General features: G+C 41.3%; 1 protein-coding gene across 10 annotated transcripts in view; it reads right to left on the bottom strand.

Moving 5' to 3' along the window:
* The window catches only part of nrxn2b (neurexin 2b), a 330,369-nt gene extending 320,108 nt beyond the window's left edge, over positions 1-10,261 (bottom strand). For 3 of the 10 annotated variants that reach the window (XM_051900271.1, XM_051900274.1, XM_051900277.1), the window contains exon 1: positions 9,777-10,255. The gene's annotated coding sequence lies outside the window, so the exon portion shown is untranslated. Of the gene's footprint in view, positions 1-9,776 lie in introns of all 10 variants that reach the window. The other 7 variants (XM_051900275.1, XM_051900276.1, XM_051900278.1 and 4 more) reach the window with 5 other exon arrangements.
* Positions 10,262-20,941: the final 10,680 nt, after the last annotated feature.

The raw sequence follows: 20,941 nt of genomic DNA, 5'->3' as shown, positions 1-20,941 counted from the left end.
GCTTTAGCAGCGGCTAACCAGAACAAAGTGGCCAATGTCTAGAACAGCAGACAGTTGAGGAAATAATCTCCAGACCAGTAATCCAGCAAGGGTTTGATGGAGCAGCCTGACTTTTCCACAAAAGCACCTGAGCTGATGAAGTGAGAGACACAGACAGACAGTTTGGTCTATGAGTTCCTCACGACACGTCAAAGAAGGTGACAGCAGCTGCAGACAAATAAACCACTCGTCCTTGATTTTCATACAGTTTTGTACACACACACACACACACACACACACAGGCTGCAGGTGCCGCTTCTCTTTCAGCACATGAAGTGAAACATTCATTAATATCATTTAATGAGACCGAAAGAGTCACAATTATTTCTTCAGCTAGAAAATAATAGAGCTACAGACTCATCCGTCTCCCTCTCCGTCCGTCTGTCCGTCTGTCCATCCGTCTGTCTGTCTGTCTGTCTATCCATCCATCTGTCCATCTGTCCGTCCGTCAGTCCATCTGTCTGTCCATCTGTCCATCCATCTGTCTGTCTCCCTCTCCATCTGTCCGTCCGTCTGTCCGTCTGTTCATCTGTCCATCCGTCTGTCTGTCCATCCATCTGTCTGTCTCCCTCTCCATCTGTCCGTCCGTCTGTCCGTCTGTTCATCTGTCCGTCCGTCTGTCCATCCATCTGTCTGTCTCCCTCTCCATCTGTCCGTCCGTCTGTTCATCTGTCCATCCGTCTGTCTGTCCATCCATCTGTCTGTCTCCCTCTCCATCTGTCCGTCCGTCTGTCCGTCTGTTCATCTGTCCGTCCGTCTGTCCGTTCGTCCGTCCGTCGTCCGTCCGTCCATCTGTCTGTCCATCCATCCGTCTGTCTGTCTGTCTTCCTCTCCATCTGTCTGTCTCTCCGCTGTCCATCTGTCCATTCGTCCGTCCATCTGTCCATCCATCCATCCATCTCTTCAGGTGCAGTTAAAGTGTGCTGAGTGAAGGAGAGTTCAGAGCCACAACAAGAACAAAGACATGAGCAACACACACACACACACACACACACACACACACACATCCACACACATCCACACAGAAGCTCATCAAGCATATAATGTCATCTTTCACCTCCTGAAAGAAAGACAGAGAGAGAGAAAAGAGTAAAGAGCGTCACACAGACTCGGAACACTCGGCATGAGCCTTTGACCGGTTTTGGATGTAAGAACTGTGGATTTTAAGGAAAAACATAATATTACAGGAAACAGGATCCCGACTCGACCACACCACAGACGATATATCTGGACAGAGATTTCAACAACACACCGCTCTGATAGGTTCAGATGACGCTGACCTGTTTATATTTATCTGAATCGGTGGCAGATGAGAGGGAATTCTCTGGGAAGATACACAGGTCTACGGTTAGTTTCAACAGACTTCATGATCACAGATTTAGATCTATTCTCTTTCAAGACCCAGTCAGCTGAAGAACATTAGAAAAAATTACAGATGGGCTCAAAGAGTACTGAAAAACACTGACCAACTTCCCTCATTGATAACTCTATAGAAAATATTTATCCTCACAATTCATATGCGTATATATGGCTGAAGAAAAATCAAGTTATGTATTTGATTATTTGACAACAATATCTAACCATAAATCAACAAAGAGAAATCATAAGCAAAAACAACAATGAAAATAGTTTGATTCAGGCTGTTAATTTATCTGAGGAGCTTAAAAATAATAATAAAAAAAAAAACAGTACGTGCAAAATCAGCTAAAAACATGAAGAATCTGTCCATTCATAGTTTCTGGGACCACTGAAATCTCCTGAGTGAACAAACACAAAATAACTTTGAACAACTTTATAGTAAAATAAACATGAATACAGTACAAACATATGGAATGACAAGTACCAAAACCTGCTAGACTGGCCAATAACAGAGAAAGAGCTGATGGATAAAGATACAGACAAATATATCAACCAAAATGTTTGCTTGTGCCGCAGATTTCCAGAAGTTTTGATTCAATCAGGCATGAAGGTATGCAGTCTAAACGTACAGAATCAGCCATCGAGGGCAAAACACACAACATAATGAAATCAATGTATACAAACGGTCAAAGTATGATCAGAATTGCAATAAAACGAGCTGAATCGTCTATTCGAGAGCGTGAGACAGGGCTGTCGACCATCACGACCCTCTTCAGCTTTACGTTCATGAATCAGTGAAATGACTAGAACAATCCACAGCAGCCGGGTCTACAGCAGAACCAGGACATCCTGCACAAGTTCTGTCAGACCTTACACAACCAAGAGAAATCAAGAAGGGCCTTCTGCACCATCAAAACATCTGTCCAAATTCTGTCCAATAAGAATCTGACTTAAAATATGGCATTAGTCATAGAACATTCATATGTCTGTGAAGAACTGGATCCATTGCTGAAGCGACGGAGTTCAGCTCAGAGGAACACAATCAGGCCAAGTACTGAATCGTACTGAGAGATGAGCAAAACACCTTCTGGAAACCTCTAAACATGAGCAACCTTGTCATTTCAAGCCCTTAAAACCATGAAATAACTATTAAAAAATGCGTCCTCATTCAGACAGTCCTGGAGCTGCAGAAACAAACACACACAAGAGCATCTGCACAAACCAATTATCAAAGCACAGACTTACTGGACTGAAACAACACAAAAAAAACAACTTGAACATCATTTGGTACTAAACAGAAAATAGTTAGGGTGGGCGATCAACCGGTAGAGATTTTGGACTATCGTCTCTATCGCGGTCATAAGACGTTGCTGCGGCGTCACGAAAGCTTGTCGTCTGCATGGGTTTTTAAGCACTGCGGTTTAAAAATAAGCGATTTTAAACCATTGAAATGCAATAAGCAGCGAAAGATAACTCATTTCACTATATGTGTGCGCTGAGAGATGGTTGTGACAGACGAGCACACATCATGGGTACGCCTAATTGGGCTTCAACGGTTAAATACAAACACTTGTGTATCAAAATGCCCGTCTTTAGAAGTATTCTTGTAAACACAGTCAGTTATGTCTTACGTTATGAACGTAAACAGTTGAGAAAGAATATATTGGATCAGTGTATTGACTCTTAAAGTGACGGCAGCGTAATAAACTGGCAGCTGTCTGTGTCATTAAAGGGATAGTTCACCCAAAAATGAAAATTAGCCCATGATTTACTCACTCTAAAGCCATCCATGTCTTTCTTATTTCAGACGAACACAATCGGAGATATATTTAAAAAATATCCTGGCTCTTCCAAGCTTTATAATGGCAGTGAATGGGGATTCGTGATTTCTTCGTGATTTCGAAGCCCAAAAAAATGCATCCATCCATCATAAATATAATCCATATGACTCCAGTGGGTTAATAAAGGCTATCTGAAGCGAATCGATGAGCTTTTGTAAGAAAAATATCCATATTTAAAACGTTATAAGTTAAAATAACTAGCTTCTGGTAGATGGCCATAGGCATCGATTTGCGGTGGAAGAGTGACCTCTGACCTGGCGCATGACGTAATGATGAACGCGGAGGCGCAGAGGATAGAGCAAAACAAAACACCGGTCACGAATTAGAAGTCTAAAACGAGAAATTGTAAAGAGAAATGTCGGAGGATTTTTTAAGAGAAGAGGAGCTTGAGTTTGTTTGAACCGCGAGAGGCGTCTAAACTTACGATACTCCTACATCTGCGTCATACATCCCGTCACGGGTTACTCTTGTGGAGCACGTCGACTTGTGCATGTGTACAGCCGTCTGCCAGAAGCTAGTTGAATTTGAATTTGAATTTGAAGTTTTAAATATGGATATTTTTCTTGCAAAAACGCATCGCTTCACTTCAGAAGGCCTTTATTAACCCTCTGGAGCTGTGTGGATTATTTTTATGATGGATGGAGACATTTATTGTGCTTCAAAATCTGTCTTCCATTCACTGCCATTATAAACCTTGGAGGACTAAGGATATTTTTAAATATATCTCTGATTGTGTTCATCTGAAAGAAGATAATCTATACCTAGGATGGCTTGAGTTTGAGTAAATCATGGGCTAATTTTCATTTTTGGGTGAACTATCCCTTTAATGTTAATCAAACAACAAAAGAGAGAAAATCTCTCAATGCTTTTGACTGAATCAATTTTGTCTCAATTTAATACAAGCATATTTCAGTATTTCTTGAAGTTTTGCAGGTATTTCTTTGTTCTATTGTAGTTTGTTGAGAGAGAGAGAGAGGTCAATGGTGTCAATGTAACAGAGACGTAATGAAGGAACGCTGGATGCACAAACTGAACAGATCAATCAGGCAGAGATCAGGGCAGCCCAGACACGATCAACAGCTTCTATTGTGCCACAAAAATAGGCGTCCTTTACAGTTGCCTGATCACAAAAAACCCTGCTCTCACTGAATGAGGAGGAGCAGTAATACCCACCTGAATCCTGGGTGTGTGTGTGTGTGTGTGTGTGTGTGTGTGTGTGTGTGTGTGTGTGTTTGTGTGTGCGCGCGTGTGTGTGTGCGGGTGTGCGTGCATGTGTGTGAGAGAGAGAGAGAGAGAGAGAGAGGTAAAGTGGGAGCTGTTGAGATCAGAGTGCTGAAGCGAACTCACATTCACACAGAGAACTGAAGAGAATCGCTGAATCAGCAGCAGCACTGCAGAGACATACACACACACACACACACACACACACACACACACACATTTAGCTGCCGCAGGTCACTCCTGTGGTTTGTTTCTTCTTGTGTTATGATAGGTCACATTCATCTCTAAATGAATAAATATATTTAAGTAGGGCTGAACAATTAGATTTCCACTCTTGTGAAATGGCAGGATCCGTAATCGATCAGGATTTTCCTTCACGCGCCCCTCACCAACTCACGTCTGTAAGACCGTCCGACGGCGTTCTGTTCCTGCACACCTCCAAAAACTGAGCATATGCTTCAAATGATCAAGCTGTTAGAAATGCATGGCTGCAGATCACTTTACTGATGTGCTGAGTAGACCTGACCATTACTGACTCATCGTATGATCCTGGTTATTCTATCTAAACCCTGATCAGACTGTAAAGAGCTTTGGGTGTACAGTAGTAGTAGTAAAGTGCTATATAAATGCCTCATTCATTCATTCATTCAATCACAATAATGTAGGATAACTGCAATAATTGTGCACTTCAAATTTCAATCACACGTTCCCATCCAAATAAGGGAAATATAAGCACTTAAAGAAATGCACAATATCGTCTCCGTTTCCAGTGTGGAATTCATGATCGTGACTGAACAAGACTGTTTTCAGACAAACATCAATTATCAATATATCAGTTAATAATAGCAGTCCAACACAAGTTTTAATAATAGTTTTAGAACTGCATAAAGACAATATTTTCCTCTTCACAAACCGACACTTTCACATCTTTAAATCACACAGTGTGATGAAGCTCTGGAGTGTCTGTCACAGAGAGTGAAGAGCAGATGGAAAACGATCATCTTTACAAATATGTATTTGCTAGCTTCATAATCTGACCTCCAGAAACATGATATAAAGTGCACTTCATGACCCCTAAGTGCTCAAATTACATTAAATTTTGTTCAAGGCGAGCTGCAAAATGATCCTACATTACAGGTTGAGTGTTTCTCAAAGAAGCAAACCTTCAACATCATCTCAGTGAACACCTCGATGAAGCAACGACAAATAATCTCATCCAGGTCTTCAGGTTTGAATGCTGGTGTGCCGCTTTAACCGCAGCCGCTCAGCTCCGAATGAATCATTCAGTAACGCTCTGATGTCTGAGATCTTAATCACTTCAGCGCCTGTTCTCCTGTGAACATGCTGAAATCTCCACGTCATTTCATTCAGTCACCCTGGATTGATTTTTAAGATTCTCCTTAAATGAAATGGAAGGAATTCACTTTCAACTCCAGGTTCAGCTGGCATGTAAAATTCCTCTTAAGTGAAAGAAACTCTCAGGAAGCGAGATCAGAGCGTTTCTGACGATTTGTTATTTCAGTCGATCTTCCCCAAGCCACGATTATTGAAATTAAACCTCTTCGAGTTCTCTGGCTGCCGTTATTAAAATCACTGTTCTTCACCGTTTCATTCAAAGGTTTTGTTTCTCTTCAATCTTCAGCAGAAATTGCTCAACGCTGACCACAAAACCAATGCCAAAATATATATTTATTCTCGTATACACACTGTCATCATTTCTCAGCCTCACATCATTCAAACCTGCATGATTTTCTTTTGATTCGATGAAAGACTGATAGTGTCGGTCATCACAATAATAAAATGAGCACTGGGGCTTTGGTGCAAAACTGCCCAAACTGTTTGTTTGTTCTTCACGGTGAGAAAAATTTACAAATTATTTTTGCTTAAAACTCTAAAACATTATTTCTAAACTTTGTTCAGAATTTCTACACAAGTGTTAACTGAATAAAAAAGGGTTTCTCACAGGGTTAAAACTGTAATAAAACATGCTTCAGGAATCAATGACTTTGTCTAAAAGAACATTCTCCTGATATAAACGTCATCTGGTAATGGCCTATCCGACATGTTCGTGAGATTCACGTGAGCAGAGACTGAACGCTCACCGTCCTTTCGTGAAAAAGAGTCACATTTTCTGCTTTTGTTTGAAACAACATGAGGGTGAGCGAATGATGGCAGAATATTCATTTCTGGCAGAACCCTTTCCTTTCATATTTGTAGGCCGCGAGCAAATCTTCCTAAAGCATATTAGGCCTCATCACAAAGAAAACAGCCTCGACTCTTTCCCAAACACGATCCGCACGTCTCCGTCACTGGAGCGTCTCATCAAACGCGTCTGAAGTCCCGTCACGTATGGCTAATCAGTGTCGATGGTGTGAACGCAGCTCATTTCAGAGACACTTCTCATGCGCTCTCGTTACGTCTCTATAAGATCTCTTCATTGGGCGGGAGAAACGAGCCGGATCTCAGGTTGACTGGTTGGAGGAGAGGGATTATAGTCAGATTAGGTGCGCTGCTAACCGACGGCACCGGGTCACGCTCCTGTCACGCAGGTGAGGAGGTCGGGTCACGTCTGGAGCGCTGAGCCCGGGATCAGTGTTCAAAGACAAAAAGAGCTTTCAGCTGATCTCCCACTTTAAAGAGCTGACAGGAACTAAACTAACAGATAAAGCTTCTGGAAAATGTTAAATCACAGCCGTGCTGAAGCAGTTCACTCATGTGTAGGCCGATTACAAACAAACTGCTTGATCGTTTATACTAAATACAAATTATATTATCGTCCAGCTGTAGTCTGCTAAATGCAACTATAAGACATGAAGATATTAAAGGGTTAGTTCACCCAAAAATGAAATTTCTGTCATTAATTACTCACCCTCATGTCGTTCCACACCCATAAGAGCTTCGTTCATCTTCAGAACACAAATTAAGATATTTTTGATGAAATCCGAGAGGTATATGACTCGTCCATAGACAGCAATATAATCAACACTTTCAAGGTCCAGAAAGGAACTAAAGACATCGTTAAAACAGTCATGTGACTGCAGTGGTTCAACCTTAATGTTATGAAGAGACGAGAATACTGTTTGTGCGCAAAAACAAAACAAAAATAACCACTTTATTCAACAATCTCTTCTCTTCTGTGTCATTCTCATACGTTGTTTACGTCCAGCGCTTCCAGGTTCTACATCAGAACGACTCATTATTGTCCGGCTCCTGCGTCAGCTGATCACACATGCGTCATGCTGATCACGTGATCAGCTTTGGCCAATACTGAGCCGGCGTTCGGACGTAAACACGGAAGCTTCACTGTGTGTCACCTGTGTAAGATAATGACAGGGAAGAGAAGAGATTGTTGAATAAAGTGATAATTTTTGTTTTGTTTTTGCGCACAAAAAGTATTCTCGTCTCTTCATAACATTAAGGTTGAACCACTGCAGTCACATGACTGTTTTAACGATGTCTTTAGTACCTTTCTGGACCTTGAAAGTGGTAATTAAATTGCTGTTTATGAACGAGTCATAAACCTCTTGGATTTCATCAAAAATATCTTAATTTGTGTTCTGAAGGTGAATGAAGGTCTTACAGGTGTGGAACGACATGAGGGTGAGTGATTAATGACAGAAATTTACATTTTTGCATGAACTAACCCTTTAAGATATTATAAACAATGTGTATCTTGAAAAGCGCTATACAAATACAATTGACTTGACATAGAAAGAAAGAAAGAAAGAAAGAAATGCACACAAAGATCAACAGAGATCAGCCAGTGAAACAGAACAAGATCTTAATTAGTCCAAGCACATTTTATCCCAACATAAATCCATTCAGATGAAGCTTCTGTCCTGCTCAGATCATCTGAGGAAAACATTCCCTCACAGCCCACAGAAAACTCAACGACTACAGGACAAAAAATATTATTCAAACAGAAGGAAAATGTGTGTTTAACACTCGCTATTGGTTTGGAAAAAGAGCTACTCAGATCTGAAAGGGTCGTGAATCTGCAGATATTTTTCCCTGTTTCAAGTGATGATCCAGCGGTGTGTGCAGACATTACTATTCAAGTAGCTTTAGAACCCGTGTTCAAGTCAAAAGATTGAACTGCCAGAGACATTCAATGACAGATGAACAAAACAATCCAATCTGAGTGCATTATGGTACTTTTCCAGTGGGAAAAACATCAGCTACTCATAAAGGTGAGAGTAACCCTGCTGAAGATCTGTGTGTTCTCTGATAATGACACACACATCCATAACACAACACACTGAACACACACTGAACACACTCTGAACACACTAAACAGGGTCATCAATACCCACTGATCAATCACACATCAATATTTCATTTACATACTAATGACACAAACACACACTATCACATTACACACCTTCATTTTCAGATTTTTGGCCCAATTGCAAGAGAAACGCCTCAGTTATTATTATGAGTAAATGAACATTTTCTGAACTTTATTAGAAAAGGGCAGATAAAGACAAGCCTGCACACACACACTAGCTGGATATAAATCTTACACACTGACATCCTCCTCTCTTCGTGTAAAGACACTGTGTGTGTGTGTGTGTGTGTGTGTGTGTGTGTGTGTGTGTGTGTGTGTGTGTGTGTGTGTGTGTGTGTGTGTGCGCGCCCGCGCGCGCTCTGCGGGTTGTCTCAGTGAGGTCGTCTATCGCACCCCAGCGGAGGAGCGCGCGCTCACATCACCCTCACTACACATGAACTCATGAACTCAATGTGAAATCACACACAGATTTCAGCTCATTTAAATGAACATAATACAGGCAGGAGAGAACGCGACAACACAACGACTGTCAACGACACACAACGTATTTCGCTGTGTCTGTGTGTGTGTGTGTGTGTGTGTGTGTGTGTGTGAGAGAGAGAGAGAGAGAGAGAGAGAGAGAGAGAGAGAGAGAGAGAGACTACATATCAGCATGTCAGATGCGTGTCGAGACAGATGAGTGATCGATGCTCGGATCATTGGAATCGGTTCACCGAAGATTCATCAATCACTTCCTCACACGCATCCATGATTCTCCTCTTTACCATCATCATGATTCCAGAGCCCGAAACACTTTATAAGATCAACCCTGACATGATCCGAAACAAGAGATCACCTCACACACACACACACAGACACACACACACACACAGCTGGAAAACCGTGTTTGTATCGGAGATCAGACTGATGCTCTTCAGCAGCTCATGTCTGTAAAATTGGACACATCGTCATGATGCTGATCAGAGACACCCAAAAACGAACACACACACACACACACACACACACACAATGATCAATCAGCTCTTTACCTTCGGAATTCTCTCCTTGCGTCTCCGTCTCTCCTTCTTCCCTCTTCCCAAATTCCTGCGGTTTTCTCTGGAATCTATGGAATAATGTCCAGTATCCGCCAGAGCGCAACGCGTCTCGATACTGCGCGTCTTCCGATGGGAGCTGCTGAGCGCCGCGTCACCTGCGTCCCCACATCAGCAACGCGCGCGAACCCGCCCACAGAGACACGCCCCGCGCCGCGGGCGGAGCCGAGCTGCAGTCAGAGCGACGCGACGCGCGAGCACAGATGCTGTAGATCTCCCGAAACAGGAGAACGCGACTGATGTTTCCCTCACGACAAACGACGCGTTTAGATCCGCCGCCAGGTTCCGCCTACAGTCCATACTGACACATCTCGACTCAAACGAGCCGCTGGAGCGAGTCCAGATGAGCGCGTGTGTGTCACCAAACACCAGTCTCACACACATCACATCACTGGAACAGAACTGATGATGAACACTTCTGCACTTTCTGACAAATGAACATTATTAACATTCAGGCGCGTGATGTTAGTAATCAGTAATGAGTAATCACACTGTACAATTATAATAAAGCGAATTATGTCAGATAATGAATATGCTGGATGTAATCTAACAGCGTCACTGTTTCTCACTATAATGTGTGCGTAAAACGAGGAACGCGAGACGCAACGCAGTGGAATGGGAAAAAACGCGAGGTCTAAAGACGCAAAAGCTGAACTTCTTTCAACTTGAGCGCGCATTTCTGAACACAGGTTCACGCACGAGACGAGACGCGTGCGCAAAAGTCAAACTCGCCCTTCTAGCGCATGTTCGCTTACATGGAAAGGAACACCAAGAGTACGGTGTCCGGGAAGGGACGGGTTCGGTTCGGTTCGGTTAGGCAGCGAGTGAATGACTCACTTAATTACATTAAAATACAGGCCTACTAATGTATCACTAATCCTGTAAACATGGAGTCAGTGAGTCATTACAGAATGTACAAAACATATATGGTACTTTAAATATAGATAATACAGAACGTTACATGATGTAAAGAGATAAAAGGAAAAAATAAATAGATAATATAAATATATACACATACGAAATAAAAATGATCTCTAATCAGTAAATTCATTTAGAAGACTGTGGGGTTCTTCATTTTCTTATATAGGTCTATTCTTTTAACATATAGGATTACTAATAATAAATTATTCAGGGACGAGGTGTGAGTACAGTGTGTAATATTATATAATTGCCATAGATTCAACTAATTCAATATCAGTATGACAAGAAGAGAAAAGTCTAACATTACCCCACACAATAACATCTGAGCAAAACAAGAAGCCACACAATTCATATGAAATACATTTTACACAACATAAAATATTTAAAATGTGACTAGCAAATTTAGATAAATATATGCAGTTCGATCTCGCTGGCCTGAGAAATTACTGTCATGCAGTCTGCAGATAAAACTATCAGACATCATGAGATCCAGTATTCCTGCCGTTCCTTCCTTGTGTGTTTTTGCCGACTTCTCCCAGATAAATGATCCCGGAGACTCCCTGCCCTCCTTCTGCTTCTACTGTCACCAAAACAGACTGTGCTATATACAGTAGATCAGACTGTATGAACACGACCATCGTTCCAGCGCAGCTCCTGCTGTACAACACTGAGTTTGTGGTCATAACATCTAAATATTTATTGAGCTCACCTCATGATTTTCCTACTTTACCTTTTTTTTTTTTTTTTTTTTTTACAATTTTAACAGCTTACACACATTTTCAAAATTTTGCCTCTATTTTTCAAATCTTTACACACAAATCCAAGAATTGCACACACAAAATACAAAATGCCTTACATCTCTTGCAAAATGAAGCACCGCATTTAAATTATCACAAACACATCTCAAAAGCAAACATTTGTCTTACGTTGCAAACACCTTTGCCATAATATTCTATTTTTGGATATATGGATATATCAGTTATTCAAAACCTAAATCTCTTCTTTCATGAGCTCCTCTGTACATTTCTGTACAAGATTGAAAGTAAGAGATGGTGAAAAATTCAAGGTAAACACGAAAGCAAGATTGAAACCAAGCTATTAATTTTTTTACTGTAAGTATTTGTGGTTGTGAATACAGTATTACACAGTAAGAAAGAAAAGAAATACATCAGCCATGTGTAGTTGGACAGAAACAATGGTTGAGTTTGAAAAAGGAAATCAAGATACTTCCTGTTAGATTGTCATGTGCTACATTAAGAATTGTGTGTTGTGTTTTGAAAAAAGTGTTTTATGAAATTGAAAACTGAGTCGAAGGCCGAGAATTAGTGTATGGTTCTGCAGATTTGGTGTGTGGTTCTGCTGTTTGAGTGTCAGGCTTCAGAAATTGTGTGACAAGTAAAGATTTTGTGTGTAAGCGCTTGAAAAAAACTGTAAAACTCATGCAGAACTCCACCTGCTCGAATCGGCCAATCATAAAGAGGCAGCAACATTGCATCACTTCTGGCGGCGCTTTTCACTTTTTATATTGAGCGCGTCAGTCTTTGTTTACAGAGCGTGACCTCAGCGGATAGACCTGAACCACATCTCTACAACACACAGAGACATATCACAGATGTTCCTGCACAAGAGTGTGTGTGTGTGTGTGTGTGTGTGTGTGTGTGTTCAGGAACCCCAGTCCTCTTTCTTTGGTTGACATGCTCTTCATCTCTCTCTTTTTCTCTTTAATATGCTTTCCCAGGGTGAGATGCATGTTAAAGTCACACAGGCATCTGCTGGAATAATGAATGGACCAATAAGCAAACGGAAACAATATCCCTTTAGAGAGCTCTTATTGAACCATTAAATGGAAACACTAATGCACCATGTATCTTCTGAAAAGGAATGAAGCGTCCCTGCCATCTCTCTCTCTCTGACACCTTCACTCCATCTGCATCTCTCTCTCTCTCTCTCTCTCTCTTTCTCTCTGTTTATTAATTCAACAGGCCGTGTGACACCAGCTGCAGTTCTTTACAGTTCTCCATCCGCGTTGAAACACCTGAGCTGCCGTCGGATTTCTCCTGGATGGCTTTCTGAACACATCACTGCGTACATCACCAGCCAAAGCAATTTAGTGAAACCTTGTAAGTCCCGACGGCCATTATGGAGGCGCGAGGGGCTCGTGGTTCAGAGAGGAGCGCAGGAGGTAATTGCAGTAACGCGGAGCGAATGTCGTGTCCAAGGCCACAGAGCAGCTCTGAGGAGGGACAGCTTCGGCTTTAATTAGCCCAACCTGAGAGGTCAAAGGGTCACAGACAATGGACGACTCCCAGAAGTCCTCACGCCAGCTTCTTGGACACATTTTGAAAACGCAGTTGACTGCAATGCAGTATTAATACTGATCTTGTGCAACATCCATTTGAGATGTAATCAATAATGATATTTTGATTGTTTAACTATAATTTCTAAAACTAAACTTCACAAAACAATTATATATAACTAAAAAAAAAACAGAGATAAAACAATGTGTCCACGAAATAACTAAATTGTAGATTTAACACTGAAAAGTTCCTCAACAAACCGTCCATACCGGCGTGATGAATACGATGGATTGAACTGGAATAAATACTTTGAATGTTGCGATCCTATTGGACTTATGATAGCTACCTGAATCGTAACAAAGCACTGTTTGCCAGAGGAGAACTGGCCCCCCGACTAAGCCTGGTTTCTCCCAAGGTTTTTTCTCCATTTTAACACCTGATGTCACCTGTTGGACTTTGGGTTCCTTGCCGCTGTCGCCTCTGGCTTGCTTAGTTGGGGACACTTGACATTTGACATTTGATATTCAACAGTGCTTTGATCTGCCTGCATTGACACCATTTTCTTTAGAGCTGCTGTGCAGCCAAAATTATATACCAGTTATCACTGTAAAGCTGCTTTGACACAATCTGCATTGTAAAAAGCGCTATATAAATAAAGGTGACTTGACTTGACTTGAAAAGTAAGTTTGAAAGATCATGCAAGGCGTCCAACCGAGGCTGCTTGCATTTTTAATTGTATTATTTTTGAGTGTATATCAAGCGGCAACCTTCGGTTCTCTCTCTTAAATCCAACATGGAAGTGACGTAAACTGCAATTCATCGACTGGCCGCTAGAGACAGGCTCCAAAGGGAGTCAATCCCTTAGACCCCCATGTTAAAATGCCCTACTTTACAGCAGAATTATACTTTGAACACAGGCTCATTCGTTTGTGAGAGTCTAATGTGAACAATTGTATACAGTTTTACAACATAAACGCTGCTCAAAATGCATAATTTTTGAATAACGATGATAGAGAGCAGATCGTTCAGAAGAAATATGACGCAAACAATGGACAATATATCAATATTTCATGGACATTTGCGACGGAAGATGGCGGCGGCCGGCTCTGCCCACTTTGGGCTTCAGAAACGCTCTTCAGAAATCTACGGGTGACGTCACGGACACTACATCCATGTTTTATATGGTCTATGGTGTTTACCTCTATGTATTGGTATCACCTTTGATTTTAATCATGTCAGCATGGTGCACTACGATGTTTGTTTATACGGGTGTTTACAGACATCTCAGTATCTCAGTTCAGGATCAAAACTGATGAAAAACTCATTGGACGAAAGACTGATCTCATTACAAGATACATGCACATATTGAAACATTTAGCACATTCTTGTTCCTTAGACTTATGAAGGATTTGAGTGTCAGTCCTAAATATGAAGTCTCGGTAACACTTTATTTTAGGGTCTTTTAACTAGTGGCTTATTAGCATGCATATTACTAGAATATTGGCTATTTATTAGTACTTATTAAGCACATATTAATGACTTATTCTGCATGACTTTATTCTACATTCCTAATTCTACCTAATATCTAAACTTAACAACTCCCTTACTAACTAATAATAATCAGTAAATTAGGAGTTTATTGAGGGAAAAGTCATAGTTAATAGTTTATATGTGTTCCCTATACTAAAGTGTTACCGAAGTCTCCTGTGGAAGCATTCGGCTGTAAACATGATGAGAATCCACTGGTTACAGAGCTGTGAAGCAAAAGCCTGCTGTCTTCATGGGAAATGAACAAACATGAAACACATGATTCACATACAATAGATTACGCTTGTCAGTGAGGTCTCAAACTATATATATATATATATTGCAATTCAAACAAATAGAGGTGCCCATTCAGAAAAAGAGATGGACCACAGACTCTGATGAATTATACATCATTTAAACATCGCCTCCAAACTCAAGCTTACTGGAAAGAAAGAGAAACAGGATCGCACAAGGGAAAGTTTTAGTCTTAGAATTTAACCTTGTGAATGTCAACCACACAAACACACACATATTCACATCTGATTCATGTTTAATTCTGTTTATACTATTTCAGCAACTTTCATCTGATGTAAACAAACTATATGACTAACAAATCATATGATGAGCGCATGTTCTTATTGTGAGCTATACCACTGTCTGAAACTACAGCTCACCTTCACCTTCACTGTTCCTGACACACTGAATTTTAAAGTAATCCGAGCACTTATGTGAATATTCCAGGTTATTATGACATGTGCAGCATCAGTTTTCTTCAGCGGCTCTGATGGGGAGGAGTCATGATTAACAGTATCATTAATATTCTATCACATTTTTTTTAATAAAATTTGAAGCTGACAGCCCTAGTAAAAGCAAATGGACATGTTTAACATGTCAATACACTAACAATTGAAGGCAAGCACAAAGAGGTCTATGATAGAGGTCTAAAATCATCAAAACAATAGCTAAATGACAGATTAGTGACGTTTAATTTCGCCCCGAATGAGGAACCAAAACAAGAGATTCAAACTTCGCCATGTTGAACCAAAACACACTGATTAGGATCGGAAACACAGTTGCTCGCCTTCACCTTCAGTCAATCCCTTCCCTGAAATCCGATCACATGGAGTCACATGAGATGCATTAGAGATGCATCAAATATAGTGGAAACAGAGCCAGTGATTCGCTCACTAAGACAGTCACCATTTCACTGGTGAATCAGTGCTTTGAACAAATCATTTGAGTGAATGATTCAAATGACGCACTTGTTTTATTCTCAAATGAATCAGTGTTTTGAACGAATCATTTGAGTGATTGAATGATTCAAATGGCACCATTTTCATTCCCGAATGAATCGGTGCTTTGAACAAATCAAGTTAAGTGAATGATTCAAATGACTCCCTAATAAAGAAGCTCAGTTGTCTCCACGTACTGTTGTAGTGATGTAACCTGCAGAATAAGACACTAAAATCAACACCAGTGCGAGGACTGACAGAAACAGACAAGCAGGTTTGAGGGCTGTTGTATAATTGTGAAATTATTAACAGTTTTTATATCATAAGCAATACAGGTGTCAGATCTAACATCTTTCCCAACAGCATGTATATCAGGATATTATGTGTAGTAGTACAGAAGTGTCATCTTCTGCTATGTATACCAAATTATTACAAATCAATTACTCATGAATTGTAAATTATTACCACTGTAAATGCGTTCCTCACAGAGCTTATGCAACTCAAGTATTTCTCTTTCTCTGTTTTTATATCTGCTGCATTTACAGTGGGAAATACCGCTTCTATACATATTTAATCAGTGGTCAATAATTCAGGCCGGATGGGTTATACAGTGATCGCTCTGAAAAATATTTCTCCAGAAGAAGTGAAGAGATGACTGTTTTTATCATATGAACCGCTCCGGCCTCCATCGCTCATGTGTTCTCGCAGGGATTCAGGAGAGAGATGAAGAGACAGATTATCAGTGAGAACGTGTAAAGCGCTGAATCAGTACCTGCATGTCCAGCCCGTGAGCTTTTCCTGTGAGATTTCAGACACAGAGTTCGAAAGAGGCCACAGCCACCAGGGAATACCGTTTCCATGAAAGGGTGTACATGGTCTGCAACAATGCTGAGGTAGGTGGTACGTGTCAAAGTAACATCCACATGGATGGCAGGACCCAATTTTTCCCAGCAGAACATTGCCCAAAGCATCACACTGCCTCCGCCGGCTCGCCTTCTTCCCATAGTGCATCCTGGTGCCATGTGTTCCCCAGGTAAGCGACGCACACACACCCGGCCATCCACGTGATGTAAAAGAAAACGTGATTCATCAGACCAGGCCACCTTCTTCCATTGCTCCGTGGTCCAGTTCTGATGTTCACGTGTCCACTGTTGGCTCTTTCGGCGGTGGACAGGGGTCAGCATGGACACCCTGACTGGTCTGTGTCTATGCAGCCCCATACGCAACAAACTGATGCACTGTGTATTCTGACACCTTTCTATCAGAACCAGCATTAACTTCTGGAGCAATTTGAGCTACAGCAGCTCGTCTGTTGGATCGAACCACACGGGCCAGCCTTCGCTCCCCATCTTGGCCGCCCATGACCCTGTCGCCGGTTCACCACTGTTCCTTCCTTGGAGCACTTTTGATAGATACTGACCACTGCAGACCGGGAACACCCCACAAGAGCTGCAGTTTTGGAGATGCTCTGACCCAGTCGTCTAGCCATCACAATTTGGCTCTTGTCAAACTCACTCAAATCCTTACGCTTGCCCATTTCTCCTGCTTCTAACACATCAACTTTGAGGACAAAATGTTCACTTGCTGCCTAATATATCCACCCACTAACAGGTGCCGTGATGAAGAGATGATCAGTGTTCACCTGTCAGTGCTCATAATGTTATGCCTCATCAGTGTGTGTTTGAATGTTGTGTTTCAGGGTGATTTCTGAAATTCATCTCTTATCATTAGACATCATCATCATTATTTTGTCCAACAAAAAATAACAAAGAGTTTCAATAGATACGCCTGTTGGAAACAGGCTGCAATGTTTGTAACTCACTCTTCTGTCTGAGATGAAAGCGACATTAACAGTTCAAACTGGTTTCGTGTTTTAACACCACCAAAAATACGACCGTGTCTGAGAAAGCCTCTCTGAGACCATAAAACTCATTTTACACCCAATCGCACAGATACACAGCGCGTCTCGCCGCTTCTGCTGGCTGTTAGATTTAGAATCTGCGGGACGTTTGAGTAGTTTTAGCTATATATCTACAAGATGACCATTAACATTTAGTGCTGTGATAACAGAGCGCTGGGCTCGCACTGAATTTACTATCAGAGTGTCACCGATGGGTCAGTCAAATCAATAACGCTGGAAAATCCCACAGAAGGTGTTGGCTTGACCTCCCAGGAAAGGTGAAAATACTGCCTGAACCATCGGCACGAACAGACCCATACGAGCGCTGGGATTCATGTGTTAATGTGTGTGAATGAACTATGAACCTGGTTTAATGACACCCACTACCTGTTTTACTGCTGAGGAGAACAAACGCTGTGAGAAAGACTTCAGATCAAAGATCCTCAGATGAAGCGCACGCCTCGGGAAACACCTCGATCGCGCACAGAATGATTGTTTCACATTAACAGTGCCACATTATTCAAGCAATAAACTGCCATCAGGGAGAGACGGTGTGTGTTTATAGATCTGCTTCTGCTCTGGAAAATGTCACGTCTCTTTGAAGAGCCAAATGTTTTCCTTCTTTCTGTTTCAGTCTTTCCCTCTTTATTTTCAGGTCAGTCAATCATTGATGTTCATGAGTCTAATCCTGTCAAACACAGCAGAGAATCCTCCTCAATCCCATCATTCAAATGAATATATAAACTCACCCGTATTCACCGTCTGCTGAGATCATCACAGGCTTGACGAATCAGACGAACAGACACACATCTAAACCACAAACACAGCCATTTCCTTCTCATTCTCTTCTCTCTGTTTTCTGTATTTTTTATGTTAGTCTAATGTTTCTACATTTCAACAAAAATCCAGTACTTTTGTTTTATTATTCTTTACTCTGTGTTCTGTCTTTGGTATGTTCATTTATATTTCAAATAAAACGCCTCTATGATGCTACGATCACAGTGACTGAACGGAAAAGACAGAACGAAAAAGAATATGAGGCATTTTTTGTCTTCTTTATCTATTTTGATATTGTCATGTGTCTCTCAAATGAGCTTTTTGTTTAGCATTCATATTCTTTTTAACCCCATCTGATCAAGCCCAAAGGCGCATTGGCGAGAAACCCAAACTCCATCAGATGACAGAAATGGAGAAAAACCCTTGGGAGAAAGCAGGCTCAGTTCTCCTCTGGCCCAATAACACTGACTTGACGATTGGCGTCCTGTTTCCATGGAGACACACGTCTGCTTTACCTGCCATCTGCTGCACAGCTGGTGACAGTAAATACTAAAGTGTTCGTGCTCTGGAGCCTCTGAGAGCTCACGACTGCCAACACACATGAAGCGGACAGGTGTCTTTATGCTAATGAGACGAGCAGCAACCAGCGCTGGCATCTGAGCGGCTGTCGATGCCTTCCAGAGCACGTGAGCAGATGTCGATGTTCGGCCGTGAGGACGCGACTCTCAGCCCGTGTGATCAGAGTCAGAACTGGAGCAGCTCTTGATCAGGCCGTTCATGAGATTTAATGTGAGACGGTTGTTCTGCCATGTGTTGTTTCTCCTTGAAAGTTATTTGTAGCATCCGTGCGATCAATAGCTCTATTCCCCGGGCTGGTGACCGCTGTGATGTCCACTGGTGTACGGTCAACCCTCGACCAGCAGCCAAACACCAGTGTTACTGGATTCTGAACCTCAACCTCAGACGCTTTCTGTTCCGGCAGTAAAGCTGCCTCGTCTGACATCAAGAGAGCAGCTAATGAAAGCTTCGTTAGCATTCAGCCCTCACTGAGCCAGAGGACGACAGAATCCATCTGCAGTCATGTGATCTTGGATGAGTTTACACGTCTGTTCTGGATTTGCATAAATATTGTGTCTTATGTATGAGAACTTGAGGCAGCGAAATCACACTGTAAAATGCTCTAATTCAATCAGTCACATCAGCCTGACCCTATTTCACAAGAACGCAAACACATATTACATGTATTTATAGTAAATACAGCCACGAGAACGTGTTTCTTTTCTATACACAGAAGATTAACATCTTAAGGTGAAGCAGTCGTTTTCATTAACACGCAGACATGGACCTTATAACTTAACACACAAATCACAATGACACTGACAAAACAAATTAAGTAAAAGACCAAATGACAAATGAATAGAAATTACAGCAAATGCAACAACAATGCAGCTTAAACACAAGAAGTGAAGAGTGAAACAATAAATAACACCGCTTCATAATCCGTATTATTCATTCATTCATTCCTATTGCTGCGCATTGAGATCTCTCGCCGTATTATTATCCGCAGATTTCACACGTCCTCAAAAGTGCTCAAGCTTGTCACAAACGCAGAAAATAAGTCTCAGGAAAGATTGCTTTGCTTTAATGCTCTTTTGGCTGGACGAACTGGCTTTTTAATTCACAAGTATTGTCAGGCTTTCACAAGAATAATTACAGGCAAATTCAAACAATGGCGACATAAAGATGCAAAAAGAGTGGAAATACGAGCAAGAAATATGCATATTAAAGGATTAGTTCACTTCAGAGTTAAAATTTCCTGATAATTTACTCACCTTCATGTCATCCAAGATGTTTATGTCTTTCTTTCTTCAGTCAAAAAGAAATGAAGGTTTTTGAGGAAAACATTCCAGGATTTTTCTCCATATAGTGGACTTCACTGGGGTACAACGGGTTGAAGGTCCAAATGTCAGTTTCAGTGCAGCTTCAAAGAGCTCTACATGATCCCAGACGAGGAATAAGAGTCTTATCTAGAGAAACCATCGGACATTTTCTAAAAAAAATAAACATGATATACTTTTTAACCACAAATGCTCGTCTTGCACTGCTCTGTGATGCTCCACGCATTACGTAATCATGTTGGAAAGGTCACGCGTGATGTAGGTGGAATATAATTTTTTTTTTTTTTTTTAAGAAAATGGCCGATGGTTTCTCTAGATAAGACTCTTATTCCTCGTCTGGGATCATGTAGAGCTCTTTGAAGCTGCACTGAAACTGACATTTGGACCTTCAACCCGTTGAACCCCAGTGAAGTCCACTATATGGAGAAAAATCCTGGAATGTTTTCCTCAAAAACCTTCATTTCTTTTCCACTGAAGAAAGAAAGACATGAACATCTTGGATGACATGAGTAAATTATCAGGAAATTTTAATTCTGAAGTAAACTAATGC

The sequence above is a fragment of the Ctenopharyngodon idella genome, chromosome 7 (genome assembly GCF_019924925.1).
Source record: "Ctenopharyngodon idella isolate HZGC_01 chromosome 7, HZGC01, whole genome shotgun sequence".
Classification (NCBI taxonomy): domain Eukaryota; kingdom Metazoa; phylum Chordata; class Actinopteri; order Cypriniformes; family Xenocyprididae; genus Ctenopharyngodon; species Ctenopharyngodon idella.
This window is presented reverse-complemented; position numbering and strand designations above follow the sequence as displayed.